This window comes from Lithobates pipiens, unplaced genomic scaffold, assembly GCF_037356315.1.
Source record: "Lithobates pipiens isolate NorthernLeopardFrog02 unplaced genomic scaffold, aLitPip1_a1.2 Scaffold_8, whole genome shotgun sequence".
NCBI lineage: Eukaryota > Metazoa > Chordata > Amphibia > Anura > Ranidae > Lithobates > Lithobates pipiens.
This window is the reverse complement of record NW_027507903.1, coordinates 585,955,486-585,974,781: the sequence shown is the minus strand read 5'-3', so window position 1 is coordinate 585,974,781 and position 19,296 is coordinate 585,955,486. Positions and strand designations below refer to the sequence as shown.

The 19,296-nt window shown below is 43.4% G+C and overlaps 1 long non-coding RNA gene across 1 annotated transcript; it reads right to left on the bottom strand.

Annotated features, from left to right (window-relative positions):
* Nucleotides 1-5,491: 5,491 nt before the first annotated feature.
* On the bottom strand, nucleotides 5,492-11,938 carry LOC143961181 (uncharacterized). The gene is made up of 2 exons (XR_013270431.1): nucleotides 11,548-11,938; nucleotides 5,492-6,851 (listed from the first exon to the last, which is right to left on the bottom strand). It is a non-coding gene; the product is annotated as an uncharacterized LOC143961181 (long non-coding RNA).
* Between the last annotated feature and the right edge of the window lie 7,358 nt (nucleotides 11,939-19,296).

The following is a 19,296-nucleotide window of genomic DNA, read 5'->3' as shown; positions in this document are numbered from 1 at the left end:
TGGATATTTCGATGAATTGGCTATTTTGACAGAACACGGGCAATGGAGAGGTCCTTGGAAGTGGACAAGTAAGATGCAACTGCAACCTTCACAACATCTGATCTTATGTCGCGTACACACCACCGGACTTTTCGACTGACTAGGTCCGAAGGTCATCCCGACGGACTTTCGGCAGAGGTCCGGCGGACTTTCTGAGCAAGCGGACTTGGCCACACATGACCGGACTAAGTCCGTTCGATAGTCCACTCATTTTGAACGTGATGATGTAAACGGGACTAAACAAGGAAGTTCAATAGCCAGTAGCCAATAGCTGCCCTTGCGTCGTATTTGGTCCATCGAGCTAGCACACAGACGAACGGTTTTCCCGGTTTTTAGTCCATTGGACTTGAGTCCGTCGGGTAGATTTGAAACATGTTCTATTTCTAGGTCCGTCTAATTTTTTTTTATAAAAAGCGGTTGGACTAGCCCACACACGATCAGATTGTCCGACGGACTGATCCCGTCGGACCTAGTTTGGTGGAAAGTCCGGTCGTGTGTACGCGGCATTACACTATCCATTGGTCGGTTTTATCCCAAAATAACAACAACCAGCTGAGAAAATCCAACCAGGCCAATCAATTCTTTTGATTAGATCAGTCCAGGCCAGCGAATGTCCACCTAGATCAAAGGCACAAGTCTTAATAAAATTAAAATAATGCTAGAAATGGTGAACCTATACCTGTTTATGTTTTGTTTACTGCAGTCAAACAAATAATTGCAAAAGCATGGTGGTCTTCTAACCCTATGATTGCACAGCTCTAAAAAAAAAAAAGATGACATTGTTTTTACTAAGTGAGAAAATGGACGTAATCCCCATTGACTCCATGAATATGTTCAAATGTGTTTGGACTCCCTGGATTGAAAATTACTTTCCTATTGCCATTAATTATTCACTTTGGTTGTCTGATCCATTAGACCAGGGGACTCTAAAAAATTTTTAATATAAGGGCCACATTTGGATTTTACAAATATTCGCAGACCAAAAAAAAAATCTGTTTTATAAAGACTCCCCTCTTACATCCAGGAGTGCCCATCAAAGTCCCCCCTACATCTAGGGGAGTGCCCATTTTTTTATCTATGGTACTTATTAAGCACCGTCAATGTACGCATTGCTTTACATATGTATTATGCATTCACATCAGTCCCTGCCCTCAAGGAGCTTAGAGTCTAAGGTCCCTATCTCACATTCATACATACACATACTAGGGCCAATTTAGACAGAAGCCTAGTAACTTACCAGCATGTCTTTGAAGTGTAGTGGGAAACCAATGCAGGCAGTGCCGAGATAAGGTCATCTAGAACCCATTGGAAACATGCCAAATTGCGGCCCCATTTCCCCCCAAGATACAGTGGTGTGAAAAAGTGTTTGCCCCCTTCCTCATTTCCTGTTCCTTTGCATGTTTGTCACACTTAAGTGTTTCGGAACATCAAACCAATTTAAACAATAGTCAAGGACAACACAAGTAAACACAAAATGCAATTTGTAAATGAAGGTGTTTATTATTAAAGGTGAAAAAAAATCCAAACCATCATGGCCCTGTGTGAAAAAGTGATTGCCCCCTAAACCTAATAACTGGTTGGGCCACCCTTAGCAGCAACAACTGCAACCAAGCGTTTGCGATAACGTGCAATGAGGCTTTTACAGCGTCCTGGAGGAATTTTGGCCCACTCATCTTTGCAGAATTGTCCTAATTCAGTTACATTAGAGGGTTTTCGAGCATGAACGGCCTTTTTAAGGTCATACCACAACATCTCAATAGGATTCAGGTCAGGACTTTGGCTAGGCCACTCCAAAGTCTTCATTTTGTTTTTCTTCAGCCATTCGGTGGTGGACTTGCTGGTGTGTTTAGGATCATTGTCCTGCTGCAGAACCCAAGTTCGTTTCAGCTTGAGTACACGAACAGATGGTCGGACATTCTCCTTCAGGATCTCTTGGTAGACAGCAGAATTCATAGTTCCTTTTATCACGGCAAGTCTTCCAGGTCCTGAAGCAGCAAAACAGCCCCAGACCATCACACTACCACCACCATATTTTACTGTTGGTATAATGTTCTTTTTATGAAATGCAGTGTTCCTTCTACGCCAGATATACTTGGACACACACCTTCCAAAGAGTTCCACTTTTGTCTCATCGGTCCACAGAATGTTGTCCCAAAAGTCTTGGGGATCATCAAGATGTGTTGTGGAGAAATTGAGACGAGCTTTGATGTTCTTTTTGCTCAGCAGTGGTTTTCTCCTTGGAACTCTGCCATGCAGGCCATTTTTGCCCAGTCTTTTCCTGATGGTGGAGGCATGAACGCTGACCTTAACTGAGGCAAGTGAGGCCTGCAGTTCCTTGGACGTTGTTGTGGGGTCTTTTGTGACCTCTTGGATGAGTCGTCGCTGTGCTCTTGGGGTAATTTTGGGCGGCCGGCCACTCCTGGGAAGGTTCACCACTGTTCCATGTCTTCGCCATTTGTGGATAATGGCTCTCACTGTGGTTCGCTGGATTCCCAAAGCTTTGGAAATGGCTTTATAACCCTTTCCAGACTGATAGATCTCAATTACTTTCTTTCTCAATTGTTCCTGAATTTCTTTGGGTCTCGGCATGATGTGTAGCTTTTAAGGATCTTCTGGTGGACCTTACTGTGTCAAGCAGCTCCTATTTAAGTGATGCCTTGATTGTGAACAGGTGTGGCAATAATCAGGCCTGGGTGTGGCTAGAGAAATTGAACTCAGGTGTGGACAACCACAGTTATAGTATGTTTTAACAAGGGGGGCAATCACTTTTTTCACACAGGGCCATGATGGTTTGGATTTTTTTTCACCTTTAATAATAAACACCTTCATTTACAAATTGCATTTTGTGTTTACTTGTGTTGTCCTTGACTATTGTTTAAATTGGTTTGATGTTCCGAAACACTTAAGTGTGACAAACATGCAAAGGAACAGGAAATGAGGAAGGGGGCAAACACTTTTTCACACCACTGTATATGAGCATCATGTGTCAGCAAACCTCCCCCCACAAAAAACACTGACCACTAATCTGCATCCTTATGCCCTAAGCGTAAATTCCCCCTCCTCCCAGTACAAATCTGCCCCCTTGTGAAATATCCCCTCTCAGCACAAATATTTGCCCCCCCTGAAAAAAAATGAAATCCTCCTAGCTCAAATCCTCTACCCCTACAATTTCCCCTCCTAGTACACCCCCACTTCAAATTCCCCCCAAATCCCCTCTTCTATCTAGCACAAATCTTCTCTCCCCTCTCCCAACATAAATTCCCCTAAATCACCACTCTTATGCCGCGTACACACAATCAGAATTCCACCCAGAAAAGGACCGATGAGAGTTTTTCATTGGAAAATGTGACCGTGTGTATGCTCCAATCCGAATTTAGCTGTCTGAATTTCCGCCAGCCAAAAATTGATAGCATGTTCTCAATTTTCCCGATCGGAAATTCCGATTGTGTGTATGCAATTCCAACATGCCAAAAATCACGCATGCTCAGATTCAACTACGAGATGGAAGCTATTGGCTACTGGCTATTGAACTTCCTTTTTCTAGTCCCATCTTACGTGTTGTACTTCACCGCGTTCTAAATGATCGGAATTTGGTGTGACCGTGTGTAAGCAAGACAGCTTGAGTGGAATTCCGTCTGGAAAACCATCAGAGCTTTTTCCGACGAGAATTCCGATCGTGTGTACGCAGCATTAGCACTTCCCCTCCCAATTTTCCCCTTCTAGAACAATCCTTCCCCCCTGCCTCCTCCCAAATTCCCCCTTCCAACACAAATCCCCCCCTCAATCTCCTTGTGGCACCCCCCCACCTTATATGATACCACAGTGCCCAGGGTAGCCGTCCCTCCTGCCCACCCCTTGTTCCGGCCCTGCATGCAGGCACAGGAAGAAAATGCAAACTCCAGGCAGGTAGTGCTGTTGTTGGGATTCGAACCAATAACCTTAGTGTTGCTTGGTGGAAGTGCTCAATTCATGACCAGGCCATTTTTTGCAGTTTGGCACTCTGCTATTTTAACTGGTCATTGCATGGCCATGCAATGCTGTGCGCAAACTAAATTTATGTAATTTTTGTTCACACAAATAGAGCTTTCTTCCATCAGGAAGTTCAGGCCGGACGTAATGTCAGAAGTAGCTGGAAGTGATGGAAGAGCCTCCTGCTACTTCTTCTGATGACACGTTCGGCCAGGACTTTCTTGGTGGAAGTGGAACGCATGCCGATCCCAGGAGGGAGAAGAGGCGGCATATTCAAAGTAAAGGCTGTATACATTTGTGCCAAGTCAGGGCACAGTTACATGTAAGTGCTATAACCCTTTGTTACTTTTTAAACTGGTGAAATAAACACACTACAGTATAGTATCTCTGGTATATGGTGGTGATATAATTTAAAGAGAGAGAGGGAGACTAGGAAAATTACCTGGAGATCTGATCAGGAGACGGATCGGGGGGTAATCAATATCCCAAAGCGCTTACTGACCTTTATTCATTTAGAGGTCACTGGAGCTACGGTGAGTGGGCACTTCTCACACTGGTGGAGGCAATTGGTGTTTTGTTGCAAGATCATCTTTCAGACATAAGAAGATCACATTTTCATGGTGTGGGATTATCACAGTCGATCTATGGACTTTTTTTGTAGTTGATTTATGTTAAAGTGGAAGTAAACTCCCCTATCGTTTTCAGCCAAGGAATCTGCCATCTTTGCCTCTGTTTAATCTTCAACTGCTATGGTGCTGCACATGTGATTCGTTATGACACCAGCCATTGGATGGTTTGATAGTTTGGCTGAGAGCACAGCCAATGTACAGTTAGCATTCCCGGCATGCCTTTTTTTTTTAACTGTTTAAATCGATGGGTTTACTTTCACTTTAAGGTTGAAATAGCGCTGATTCCTTTTTGGTTTTACAGTTTAATAGTATTTTACTATAGGGAAGGCAGCTTTATTGTTTATCACAGGGAAGCAGGGACCTTTTATGTTTATGTGAATTTCTTTCTTGCCTGCTTTGACCTCTGCTTGAATCTAGACTACTCTCTTGCCTGCCACAACCTTTGCTTGGACCCTGGCTACTCCCTTGTCTGCCTCAACCCCTGACAGGACCCGGACTACTCTCTTGCCTGCCTCATCCTTTGCTTGAACCTTGACTACTCTCTTGCCTACCACAACCTTTGCTTTGACCCTGGCTACTCTCTTGTCTGCCTCAACCCCTGATTGGACGCGGACTACTCTCTTGTCTTCCTCAACCCCTGATCAGACCCAGACTACTCTTTTGCTTGCCTCAACCTTTGCTTGAACCTTGACTAATCTCTTGCATGCCTCAAACTCTGCTTGGACCCTTACTACCCTCTTGTCTACCTCACCCCTGTTAGGTGTGACCTCAACAAGTCACCTATTTGTCAGGTTATGTTACCGTTTCCCAATTGTTAGTTAGAGTTCTTATCTGAGCAAAGAGACACAGAAGTATTCAGTATTTCTGCTCAGAAGTCCGTCGTTAACTCTAACTGTCTCTGACTGACTGTGGCTCTGAGGCTTCTTTATTACATCTTTTATAGACAGAAAAGAGCAAACATCAGCAAATGTAAAAAAAACAACATTTTCAAAGTAAAGACAATTCTCCGGGTGTTATCAGCTGATAAGACAATCTTCTGGGCGTAGACTGCTTTTTAGGGCTGATGCGGCCTCTTCTTGATGAGTACGTGACAATAGATGACGAATCCTTATTTTACAGAGAGAAATACAAGTAATTAGTAAGACATAAGGTCAACCATTTTGTTTCAACATATACCTTAATCCTTACATTTCCCCCTTTGACATCACCCCTCCCTCTTGCCCTGGGTCCACCTGAACAAGTTCTAGTCAGCCTATATCCAGAGTACTCTCCCTGACCGCGAGTTGTCAGAGGGGTATACACCCATCCCCCTGGACAGTACCAACATCTAAAATTCAGGAAGAGTGGCTTTTCTGACAGATGGGTGATGTCAAGAAACTAAATCTACCTATCTTCACAAAAGTTCCATCTTTTCCGCATCATTTACCTTGGCTTTCTTGCAAAAGCACATAAACAACTTAAAGCATGCATAAAAGAAAAATACGAATAAGAGCACCACTATAATTGTCATTGCTGCCTTCTTAACCCAAGAGAATAACCCTGAGAAACTAAAAGTTCCACCAAACGGATCCCAGTCGCGACCAATATTTCGGGCCTTCTCTTGTAAATTCTTTACTTCCGTACGGTGTTGTGCAATGATGTCATAATAATCAGGTACCTCAATGCTGGTGTTATGTATCCAAGTACAGCACTCATAGTCCTCAGTAGTTTCACAGAGTCCTGTCAATGCTGCACTCATACTTTCAATTGCTAATTCATGTAATTCTAATTGTTAATGCTACTGTTAGCAAGATCAGTATAGTTTATAGGAACTGCCATCAGTGGTATACTTGCTGTGCTGGGGTGTAATTTGCTACAAATCCAACATTTCTCATATCCTGACTTCTGGGCATAAGCATATTTAAACTTCAGTAATAACATTTTTTTAGAAAATCCTTCATCCTTGTGTATTTTATTCTGTGAGGTAACCAAACTATTAGCCAGAATTACTGAAACAATAAAAAGATACATGTTGTCATTTGCCAACTGGCTCCTTTTTACAATGAGAAGCGTGGATCCAGGTAGGTTTCCCTTCCAATTTCACTGAGGTTGCTGTAATCAATAGCACCTGGAAAGGACCTTCAAACCTTGGTTCCAGTGTCTTTCTGGTATGTTTCTTTACATACACATAGTCTCCTGGTTGTAGATCGTGTGTACCTGTGACAGAATTAGGGTCTGGAAGAGAAGAATACACACTCTTGTGGATTTTAGTCAGACGCTGTTGCAACTGTATTACATACGTAGTTAAACTATCACATTGTAATTGCATACTTTGAGGAAAATATAAACCTAATCTAGGTGCACTTCCAAACAGTATTTCATATGGGGATAACCCTGTTTTTCCTGTTGGGGTGTACCTAATAGAGAACAAAGCTAAAGCTAGGCACTCAGGCCATGGTTTGTTCAACTCCTGCATAGCTTTTTGTATTTTCAGCTTGATTGTACCATTTACTCTTTCTACTGATCCTGAACTCTGTGGATGGTAAGGAGTATGAAAACTTTGTTGAACCCCTAACATTGCCATCACATTTTGCATTATTTCTCCCGTGAAATGTGTCCCCCTATCTGATTCTATTGTTTCTGGGAGACCAAACCTAGGTATCAGCTCAGTAATCAGTTTCTTGGCGGTGGCTTTTGCCGTAGCTGATTTCACAGGATAACTTTCTGGCCAGCCTGAAAATAGGCAGATGCACACGAGAACAAATTCAAAGGGGCCGCTCTTAGGCATTTGTATGTAGTCAATCTGCAGTCTCTGAAAGGGATATTGGGCCCGGACCTGATGTTTACGTGGGGTTTTCACTCTCTGTCCTGGGTTATTAATCAGACAGATTTGGCATGCAGCACAGTAGTTCCTTGCAGTACTACTGAATCCAGGGGCTAGCCATCCTTGGCTTACAATCCTATACATAGAATTGGAGCTGACATGAGTGGGTAAGTGAACAGCCGCTGCCATTGCTGGGTATAGAGAACCGGGTAGACATATTTTGTCTCCTTCTCTCCATACATTGTCAAGGCCTGGTGCAGCTCCCTCCTTAACCCAACGGTCCTTCTCAATAGCCCCTGCTTGTTCCTGTAGTTCCATTAGCTGCTGCCATGTGGTTTCGGGCATACTCACCTGTACCGTAGCTAAGGTCTCAGGGCTTACTTCCCCTAGAGCTGCCTTCTTTGCAGTTAAATCTGCAAATGCGTTTCCTTTTGCCTCAGTTGTTTTTGCGCTCGTGTGTGCCGCTATCTTCATGATGGCTACTCTTATAACCTTTTGAAGATTGTTCAGGACTCTTTTGATTCCTTCACCATGTTTAACAGGTGTGCCTGCTGCTGTAAGGTAACCTCTAGCTTTCCATATGTGGCCATAATCATGTGCAACACCGTAGGCGTATGCGGAATCAGTGTAAATGTTCCCTTCTTGTCCCTCCAAGTGTTCTAGGGCTTTCTCTAGAGCGGTTAGTTCCGCTTCTTGTGCCGACATGTGTGCTGGTAGTGACTTTGCCTCAATTACCTGTGTGTCCGTTACCACAGCATAACCTGTGTGATATTTACCTTTGTCATCGGCAAATCTACTACCATCTATGTACAGTGTGTGTTCTGCATTTGCAATGGGTATGTCTGTGACATGTGGGAACCCCGTGGTTTCTTGTTCCATAAGTTGAAAACAATCGTGTTCATCAGATGTTATGTCATGAAATGAAAGTGTGTCAGAATCCTGAGTATCTTGTGCTGTGTCTACACCATTATCATCATTACTCCCCCCTGTCAAATCTGTCTGTAATGGTAAAAGCTGTGCTAAGTTAAAAGAAGTGCATCGCTGAAAGGTAACATTGGGAGGTAGGAGCAAGGTGCATTGCAGACGCAGCTGCCTCGCCATTGATATGTGTTTTGGTTGGACCTGTGATAAGATGGCGTGTATGTCATGTGTGGTATGTACCACTACAGGATTGTCTAAGACAATTTCTGAGGATTTGTCAATGATAATTGACACTGCTGCAACTGCTCGTACACAGGACGGTGATCCTCTAGAGACAGGATCGAGAGCCGCCGAGAAGTATGCTACCGGCCTTTGTTTGATGTGTTGTTGTGTCAACACCCCTGTTGCGTGTCCCGTGATTTCAGCAATGTACAAATGAAATGTTTTGGTATAATCAGGGATCCCGATCGCAGGTGCCGAAATTAGTAACCTTTTTAAGGTGCTAAAAGATTCATGACCTGCTTCTGTGAGTACATAGGGTACTATTTTCAAGCAATCATATAATGGCTGCATCAGAGAACTGGCATGTGGTATCCATTGTCTACAATATGATACCATTCCCAGAAACATACGAAGTTGCTTAAAGTTGCGTGGGATATTCATTTGTCTTATGGCCTGGACTCGGTCTTCAGTGAGATGTCGAGTACCCTGGGATATACAGTGGCCCAAAAAGACAACCTTTTTCTGACATACCTGTAACTTAGTTCTATTCACCTTGCACCCTTTTTCAGCCAGGAATTGTAACAATGATAGAGTGGCTTTTAAACAAGTATCGTTATCCGGACAACATAACAATAGGTTATCTACATATTGCAACAATACACAAGTGTCAGGTGGTAGCCATTCCCCCTATTTTTACCTTTTTAAGGTTTAGTCAGCGGGGCATCGGACAAAAGACCGTCATAACCACTTATGGGTATGGTGTCACGGGACGTCATGTGTGGAGGGACTACTGAATCAGACAACAGACTGCGTGACGCTCCTGTGTCAACCAAACAAGGAATATGTTTACCTTCCACCTTCATCAACATGTGGAGCATTTTGTTCTCTGATTCAGCTAGGACTGGGGCAAGTCATGCGGTCGGATCGTCCCTATCATTGGTACGCCTCTGTCTGTAGTCCCTCGTGTCTCTGTCCGTGTTTCCTTCCTGTTCGTCTTTTATCCTTTTCCTACAGTCTCTTTTTATATGTCCCACCTTGTTGCAGTAATAACAGGTAAGAGGTTTACGGGAGGAATTCCCTCCTTCATTGACCCGGGCAACAGTGTTAACTCCCGGTGTCCTTCTGGGTTTAGTTTCTGCTAAATCAGCCTCTATGCCTTGTGCTTTCTGCAACAATGTTCCTCTGTCCCGTATGGCTCTCCATTCGGGAGTACATGCCTTCAGTTTGTCACCTATTTGGGGTACTAGTCCTTCCATAAACTGTCGATTGAAAGCCCTAATGGTGACGGGTAAGGCTAAATCTAGACCTTCGTCAGCCATCATGCTTTCCATGTTGAGGTAAAATTCTGTAACAGTCTGACCTGGGGCCTGTTTTATGGGCGCTGTCGAACCCCTTTCCTGCTGTTTCCCTTGGCAAAATTCTCGTAACTGAGCAATAAACAGGGGTCTAGAGTCTATATGACGAGGGTGTACTCCTGGTGGATCTGCCGCTGGATCCCCTTGTGGTCTATGTGGAGCAATTTCATTCATAAATTGATTAAACATCGTTAGTGTCATTTTATGTCTACACAAATCTTCCCCATCTTGCCAAGTTGCTTCATGTGTGTCTAGTAATTGTGTCACGAATCTACAGAATGCGGCAGGTTTTGCTACGGGATCAGGAGCATTCTGTATTAATGCCATAAGAGTGTCAGCCGACCAAGGTGTCCATGTCCTCAGAACGACTTGTCGGGTCACTGTAGGTGGCTGTCCTGCTTGACCCGCATTTGGATTATTTACTTGTATTACCCTAGTCCGACTATGGACTGGAGCTACGGGCTCTGGTCTTTGAGCGCCGCAATGCACACATTCCTGTGCCCAGTCTGTGTTCTGGGTACCGCATACTCGGCATACCCATCCTCTTCCTCTTAAGGAAGGATAAAGTTTTGGTCTTTCATTACCTGGTGTGGTAGTGTTATAAGGAGGTGGAGTATCTCCCGTATTTACCCTATCGCTGGGAGCAGAAGGAAGACTTTTGTGTCGGACCTTCATATCCCATCCACCCTTTTCCTGACAATACTCCCATCCCTCCTCTTTAGCCCTGTTGGAAACCTTGATTAAACATTGTATTTGTGATACCCATCTGTTCTGCAATATCTCTCCCTGTCTGTCTTTCTTTATTTCTTCCCAACCTTCTACACTTAATCCATTTTCTCCATCCATCCCCAATTTCTTGAGAATCCTATTTGTGCCCTGTGCCTTATCCTTCCCATACAACATTGTAATTATGTCTTTAACAGCATAACATTTCTGAGATTCCTCCTGGGGTTTACCATGTGTCTGGCCCATTTTGACAGTCCTGCCTAGGTGGCGTTTGGATCACTTACTAAGTGTCTCGTTGCCTTCTCCTCCTAGGGTGCCAAAATACTAAAAACCTCTCCTATATGAGATCGAATTACTTTATATGCTAGCCAACTGACAAATATTATGACCAGACTGACAGCTACAACATATACAAGCATTCCCTTTTGGTGGCCAAACACATATGACTAGGTCTCCGGGCTTTGTGGAGACCTTATTCCCCTTCAAATTACCATGGAATCTCTCAGCATTCGTTTCTTATTCCTGCTTTATTGAGGCAGTCAGGACTTATACTTTCAACCCGTTTTTAGGCTCATGAATCAAAAAGCGTATATCAAACTTAAGTGTCGGACCCCCAAAGTACTCTTACGAGTTAAGGGCGCATTCCGTTACCCATTGGGATGATATATGTTTCAATTCACACCATACAAACAGGGCTTATCTCATTCACAACAGACAGATGACAAGTAGACAGACAAGAAACAACGGTAACATAAGCCAAAATATTAAGTTCAAGACCCGCGTACTACAGAGGTTGGTGTTTACCTGAAGAACAATTCAGACAGATCAGGTGGGCACAAATCTAAGAAGCACAGAGTTTATAAGAAAATAAAGCTTTTCTTACCTGCGCAGGATTTGTCTGTGGTTCTTTGATGTGCCCGACCATTTCGTTCCGTCCTTATGTTCGTTCGCCTCTTGTAGTTTCTTCAGCGAGTCCCTTGTTCGCGGCGCCAGAAATGTTAGGTGTGACCTCAACAAGTCACCTATTTGTCAGGTTATGTTACCGTTTCCCAATTGTTAGTTAGAGTTCTTATCTGAGCAAAGAGACACAGAAGTATTCAGTATTTCTGCTCAGAAGTCCGTCGTTAACTCTAACTGTCTCTGACTGACTGTGGCTCTGAGGCTTCTTTATTACATCTTTTATAGACAGAAAAGAGCAAACATCAGCAAATGTAAAAAAAACAACATTTTCAAAGTAAAGACAATTCTCCGGGTGTTATCAGCTGATAACACCCGGAGAATTGTCTTTACTTTGAAAATGTTGTTTTTTTTACATTTGCTGATGTTTGCTCTTTTCTGTCTATAAAAGATGTAATAAAGAAGCCTCAGAGCCACAGTCAGTCAGAGACAGTTAGAGTTAACGACGGACTTCTGAGCAGAAATACTGAATACTTCTGTGTCTCTTTGCTCAGATAAGAACTCTAACTAACAATTGGGAAACGGTAACATAACCTGACAAATAGGTGACTTGTTGAGGTCACACCTAACACCCCTGATTGGACACAGACCAACCTCTTTCCCGCTGCCTCTGTCTGAACATTGACTTTTCTAGTGCCTGTCCTCTGCCTTAAACTATGCCCACACTCCAACTTGCTGCCTCATTCCACTCTGTCTAATCATAATCACCCTGCTTCAGTAACCCTCTGGTGGGGAAGACCCAAGGGTTGTTACCTGGTATCACTAGGAGCTCTGGCCCATCACTCCTTGCAGAGTGCTCTGGTGAAGACCAAGCTATCACACATTGCACCTTGAGGGAGCTGACACGTACCTTGGAAGTGAGCCTGACGTGTAGAGGAAGACCTCTTGTACGGCCCTCGTTCCGGGATCACTGGAGTGGGGACATATTATTACATGTTGTCTGCCTGTCCCCATTCTTCACCTACTTCTGATTACTGAAATTAATAACCACGAACCATAACCATTCTGCTCAAGCCTCCATTACATGAGTGTTACTTTTTCAGCTATAGGAAAATTTATGTTCTGCCTTTGATTACATGAATGGTTATACTACAATGATATGGGTTCTGTTACTAATCATCTCACTATTAATGGAAAACAACGGGCCTGATCTCCAATTCTTATTTGTGATTTACTATCCACATTCCTATAACTGTAACCACTCTACTGTATTCACTAAAAACATTCAAAAGAGAGTTATTGAAACAGAAACTGAAAACCATAATAGTTGGCTATGACTGTCTGCTTCTCCCAGCAACCTGTGCAGGACGTGATCACATTCATTTGATATCATTCACAGGAGAGCTTGCAATGTCTATTACAAGGAGAGAAAACCTGATAGCTTATCACAATAAAGTTATGGTAATATCTTTTCATTCTGCCATGTGATACGTTCACTGACTGTCAGCGTATGCTGTTATCTGGAACACAGCTTCCACCCACGGCAAGCTGCTGATTACGAGGATAACTGACATCACAATTCCCATATAAGAAAACAAAGAGGCAGCACATCACCCACCTAACAAGGCAGACGTGTAATGAGTGTGTGATGTACGTGACCAGAGAAAAGGTCACAAACAGCCCCAGAAGGATGCCATATCTCCAGCTAATAAGCTGTTACCAACAATATATATAATCAGGTTCTGGACCACTCAAACGCTATGTACAGGGGTAATAGGGGGTATTAGGACACTCAGGAGCTGGGTTACTGTAGGAAGGTGTTAAAGGGGTAATAAAACACTCAGGACCCGGGTTACTGTAATAAGATATTACAGGGTAATAAGACACTCAGGAGCTGGGTAATGTAATAAGATATTACAGGGTAATAGGACACTCAGGAGCTGGGTTACTGTAATAAGATATTACAGGGGTAATAAGACACTCAGGATCTGGGTTACTGTAATAAAATATTACCGGGTAATAAGACAATCAGGATCTGGGTTACTGTAATAAGATATTACAGGGGTAATAAGACACTCAGCAGCCGGGTTACTGTAATAAGATCTTACAGGGTAATAAGATACTCAGGAGCTGGGTTACCGTAATAAGATATTACAGGGGTAATAAGACGCTCAGCAGCTGGGTGACAGTAATAAGATATTAGAGGGGTAATAGGACACTCAGGAGCAGGGTTACTGTAATGAGATATTACAGGGGTAATAAGACACTCGGTAGCTGGGTTACTGTAATAATAAATCACGGGGGTAATAGGACACTTGGTAGCTGGGTTACTGTAATAAGATATTACAGGGGTAATAAGACACTCAGGAGCTGGGTGACTTTAATAAGATATTACAGGGGTAATAAGACACTCAGGAGCTGGGTGACTATAATAAGATATTACAGGGGTAATAAGACACTCAGGAGCTGGGTTACTGTAATGAGATATTACAGGGATAATAGGACACTCAGTAGCTGGGTTACTGTAATAAGATATTACAGGGGTAATAAGACACTCAGGAGCTGGGGGACTGTAATAAAATATTACCGGGTAATAAGACACTCAGGAGCTGGGGGACTGTAATAAAATATTACAGGGTAATAAGACACTCAGGAGCTGGGTGTCTGTAATAAGATATTACAGGGGTAATAAGACACTCAGGAGCTGGGTTACTGTAATAAGATATTACAGGGGTAATAAGACACTCAGGAGCTGGGGTACTGTAATAAGATATTACAGGGTAATAAGACACTCAGGGGCTGGGTGACTGTAATAAGATATTACAGGGGTAATAAGACACTCAGGAGCTGGGTTACTGTAATAAGATATTACAGGGTAATAAGACACTCAGGAGCTGGATGACTGTAATAAGATATTACGGGGTAATAAGACACTCAGGAGCTGGATGACTGTAATAAGATATTACAGGGGTAATAAGACACTCAGGAGCTGGGTGACTGTAATAAGATATTACAGGAATAATGGGACGCTGTGCAGCAAATACATTGTTATAGATGTTAGCAAGAAATACTGGAGCAAGGTTACATTCAATCTATTAATTATGGGCGTTGCCTGTATGTGCTGCACCTCATGTATCTGAAGCGGGCGGGTGTAGAGGGTGTAGACACAGGGGGTGTAGAACGCACTTAATGACCTTGGAGGATCTATGATTGGGAAATATTTGTGCATAGTGTTGAAAGCAAGCTCACAGGGACTGTTTCCTTTAAAGTTCAGAGACAGCACACACGTCTGTATACAGGAAACACCAGTGTCTGGAAACATCAGGATCACCAAGTTCACTTACAGTCATAACATACATTTCTACAGTATGTATTTCTGCAAATTCATAGACTATAAAAGTCAAGTTCTCTACAAGGGAAATGTGGCTAGAAAAGACAGATGCAGTTTTGCGGAAAGGTCTGTCCATCATATTCCATATACATTTTCCTCAGCTACAGGAGATTATCTGCATTGAAGTAAATGCAATGATGACATTGTTACATGGCAATCTGTCCATACTGGAATGATTTTTAGTCCATCTTCTGTGTAAAACAGGAGCGCTCTGAGCAGCACATGGTGTCAACTTAAACTCTAGGCAATTTTTTTTTCAAATTGTCTCCCAGTGGACAATTAAAACAAAAACGTAGCTCTGGTTGCAATACTCACCTCCTCTCTGGCGCTGCCCCTGCAGTCATTCTTTTCCACCACAAGATGTCCTCGGTGTTCTGGGTTGTACGATTCTGGGCTGAGGACATTCTGTATCTGCAGGCTGTCGTGGGCCTACCCCCTAAGTGAGTGTTACCATTGTACACTATATTTACAATAATTCAGAGAGCACTGACGTCATTGCGTTAGCGCTGCTCTCTACAACATTGAGTATCTGCCAACACAGAAGAAGATTTAAAGATACCCCTGTGCGTTAGTATATAAAGAAACACAAAAAATAACTGCTAGGAAGCCTCCGGGGGGGGGGGGGGGGGGGGTAATTGGAGCTGAGCATTAATTTTGTAGAAATCCTTGCACCTGGGAATTTTTTTTTTAATCTGATTGTTTAATTTGTCTCTTGAAACCTGAAACTAAATCTTTAAAAATATGTTTTTTTTCTGAACTGGGGTACTGTTTGGATTTGCCCAGGGTGTTGCAAGCCCTCGGTACAGTTTGCCCTGGATAATGCATTGCCATGGTGTGGGAGGCCAGCTGCCAGCACCATACGAACCAATAATGCTCTTGGGCCAGGATGCACAGCATAGTTAATGCTATGTTGATGGCGGTGGGCCCGCCGGCAATGGCAATGCATGACTCTGATCCAGGGCACCCACTTTTTCAGAGAGGACGGGGGTGGGGGACTCTGTGATGAGGCGCTCTCATGTATAGAGGGGCCTCTGAAGGGGGACCTCTGCTGCGATGTGGAGACCTTCAAGTGAAGAGTGGACTTTGATGTGAAAGGGCCCTTTGGTGTGAAGGGTTGGACTCTGATGTGCAGGGAGACACTGATATGATGGGGGACCTCTAAAGTGAAGAAGGGACCTCTTATGTGATGGAGGGACCTCTAATGGGAAGGAGGGACCTCTTGTTTGATGGGGGGCCTTTAATGTGAAGGAGGGACCCCTTATGTGATGAGGGGAACCTCTAATGTGAAGGAGGGGCCGCTTATGTTATGGGGGGACCTCTAATGTGAAGGAAGGGCTTCTTATGTGATGGTGAGACCTCTAATGTGAAGGAGGGACCTCTTATGTAATGGAGGGATCTCTAATGTGAAGGAGGAACCTCTTATTTGATGGGGGGTCTCTAAGGTGAAAGAGGGACCTCTTATGTGATGGAGGAACCTCTAATGTGAAGGAGGGACTTCTCATGTGATGGGGGACCTCTAATGTGAAGGAGGGACCTCTTATGCGATGGAGCGACCTCTCATGTGAAGGAGGGACCTCCTATGTGACGGAGGGATCTCTAATGTGAACGAGGGACCTCTTATTTGATGAGGGGATCTCTAAGGTGAAGGGGGGACCTCTAATGTGAAGGAGGGACTTCTTATGTGATGGAGGACCTCTAATGTGGAGGGACCTCTTATGTGATGGGGGGGGGACCTCTAATGTGAAGGAGGAACCTCTTATGCGATTGGAGGGACCTCTAATGTGAAGAAGGGACCTCTAATGTGAAAGACGGACCTCTTATGCGATGGAGGGACCTCTAATGTGAAGGAGGAACCTCTTATGCGATTGGAGGGACCTCTAATGTGAAGAAGGGACCTCTAATGTGAAAGACGGACCTCTTATGCGATGGAGGGACCTCTAATGTGAAGGAGGAATCTCTTATTTGATGAGGGGGACCTCTAATGTGAAGGAAGACTTCTGATGTAAAGTTAATGTCATCTATGTGGTTACATACCATGTCCCAGGCTCAGGTTTTCCATTGATAAGTAACATTTACATTTTTTACATTCTAGGCTGGGGTGCCTTTGAGGTTTTACCTGCTTTTAAAGGGTTCTGCAGCTCAAATGAGGTAGAAAAATGCTGGTATATGTCAACCTAAAGTTCCAAACTATTATTAAATTTCTCTGCCTCCCATTGTAGCCTTTTATCTATGCATAATCTATTTCTACGAATTATCTAGCGATTCTGACAGTTCATTCCAGGCTTCCTATGGTTGCTGACCACGCAAACCACAAAAAAGCATTCCCATGTTAGCGTGGTCACTTTGCGTCCCTTCTATTTTCTATAGGACCCACATGACTCTGTTCCAAAATACAAAATACAGAAGTCCTGTAGTCATCCTTTAAGCTTACACAACCCTGGTCGCTCCAACCCTGCAGATTCTGATTGTCGGCAGGAAACTCCGCCCCTACTCCTCAGTGCTCAGGAAGAAAAAGGGGGATTTAGCAGTCAGGTGACAGCTAATAAAAGGAAGACAAAAAGGTATTTAAACTGCATTCTTTGGCCATTTATTTAATATGGCATGTTAAAAAAAGCTCTTCTAAACATGAACATTATTTTATAGACGGGAAGGTTTACATACACTTTTACTGCAGAAGAGACATTGCGATAAAATGCACTTACCTGCCTGCTTGCTGTCTACTCTGGCACTTTAAACTGAGGTGCGCATGCGGAGCTCAGCTTATAGTACGGTGACAGTCTCTGAGTGCTGGGATGACTTGCACATGCACAGGAGTGATGTCATCCTGCGCCGTCAATGAAGAGGTTCGAAGACTGACACTTATAAGAAGATGCATTCACCAGGTGAGTATTAATATCTTTAGTACCACTTTAAGAGCTTGTTCGTTAATGCAGTGTTAATCTGTACCCATCTTTGAGGGAGAACTGTGATCCTTATGAGAGGTAATAAATATATGAATGTTCTAAAGCTGGCTAAACTATGTAGGAATTTCACCCGGGGAGTGAACCAGCCATAAATTACTCCATGGATCCCCCTGCCTGACATCTTTCGGCTGCAAAATAGAAAGAGCAGGGCAGAAAACTGTTGGTCGAACAGCGGCTGCATCCAATCCAATCAGATGCGGCCACTGTATGAGTATTCTGACAGCTGCCGGGGCCACTGTATAGTGTGGGTGGAGGAATTTATGAGACTTTAGTAGTGCAGCCTTTCTCACCCTCTAACCCAGAGGAACCCTGAAATAATTTTTAGTTCTCAGGGAACCCGTGGTAAGATTAGCTCATCAGGGGTTATTAGGAAAATGCCCCTTATGTTACTGGTGGTCATTGGGAAAATGCCTCCTACTTTACTGCTGATCTTTGGGAAAATGCCCCTTACATTACTGGTGGCCATTAGGAACATGTCACTTATATTACTGATGGTCATTGGGAACATGCCCCTTACATTACTGCTGACAAGTGAATATAATGTCCCTTACATTACTGGTGGTCATTGGGAACATGCCCCTTACATTACTGGCGGTCATTGGGAAAATGCCTCTTACATTACTGGTGGTTATTGGGAAAATGCCTCTTACATTACTGGTGGTAAATGGATATAATGCCACTTACATTACTGGTGGTCATTGGGAACATGCCTCTTAAATTACTGGTGGTCATTGGGATAATGCCCCTTACATTACAGTTGGTAAGTGGATATAATGCCCCTTACATTACTGGTGGTCATTGGGAACATGTCCCTTACATTAGTGGTGGTCATTGGGAAAATGCCCCTTACATTACTTGTGGTCATTGGGAAAATGTCTCTTAGATTACTGGTGGTCATTAGGATAATGCCCCTTACATCAGTGGTGGTCATTGGGAAAATGCCCTTTACATTACTGGTGGTCATTTTGAAAATGTTTAAAATGTCTCTTAGATTACTGGTGGTCATTTAGAAAATGTCTCTTAGATTACTGGTGGTAAATAGATGCAGTATAATGCCCCCTACATTACTGGTGGTAAGTGGACATAACGCCCCTTGCATTACTGTCAGTCATTGGGAAAATGCCTCTTACATTAGTGGTGGTAAGTGGATATAATGCCCCTTACATTACTGATGGTAATTGGAAACATGCCCCTTACATTAGCAGTGGTCATTGGGAAAATACCTCTTACATCACCGGTGGTAAATTAATAGAATGCCCCTTATATTGCTGGTAGTTATTGGGAAAATGCCTCTTACATTACTGGTGGTAAATAGATATAATGCTCCTTACATTACTGTTGGTCATTGAGAACATGCCTCCTACATTACTGATGGTTATTG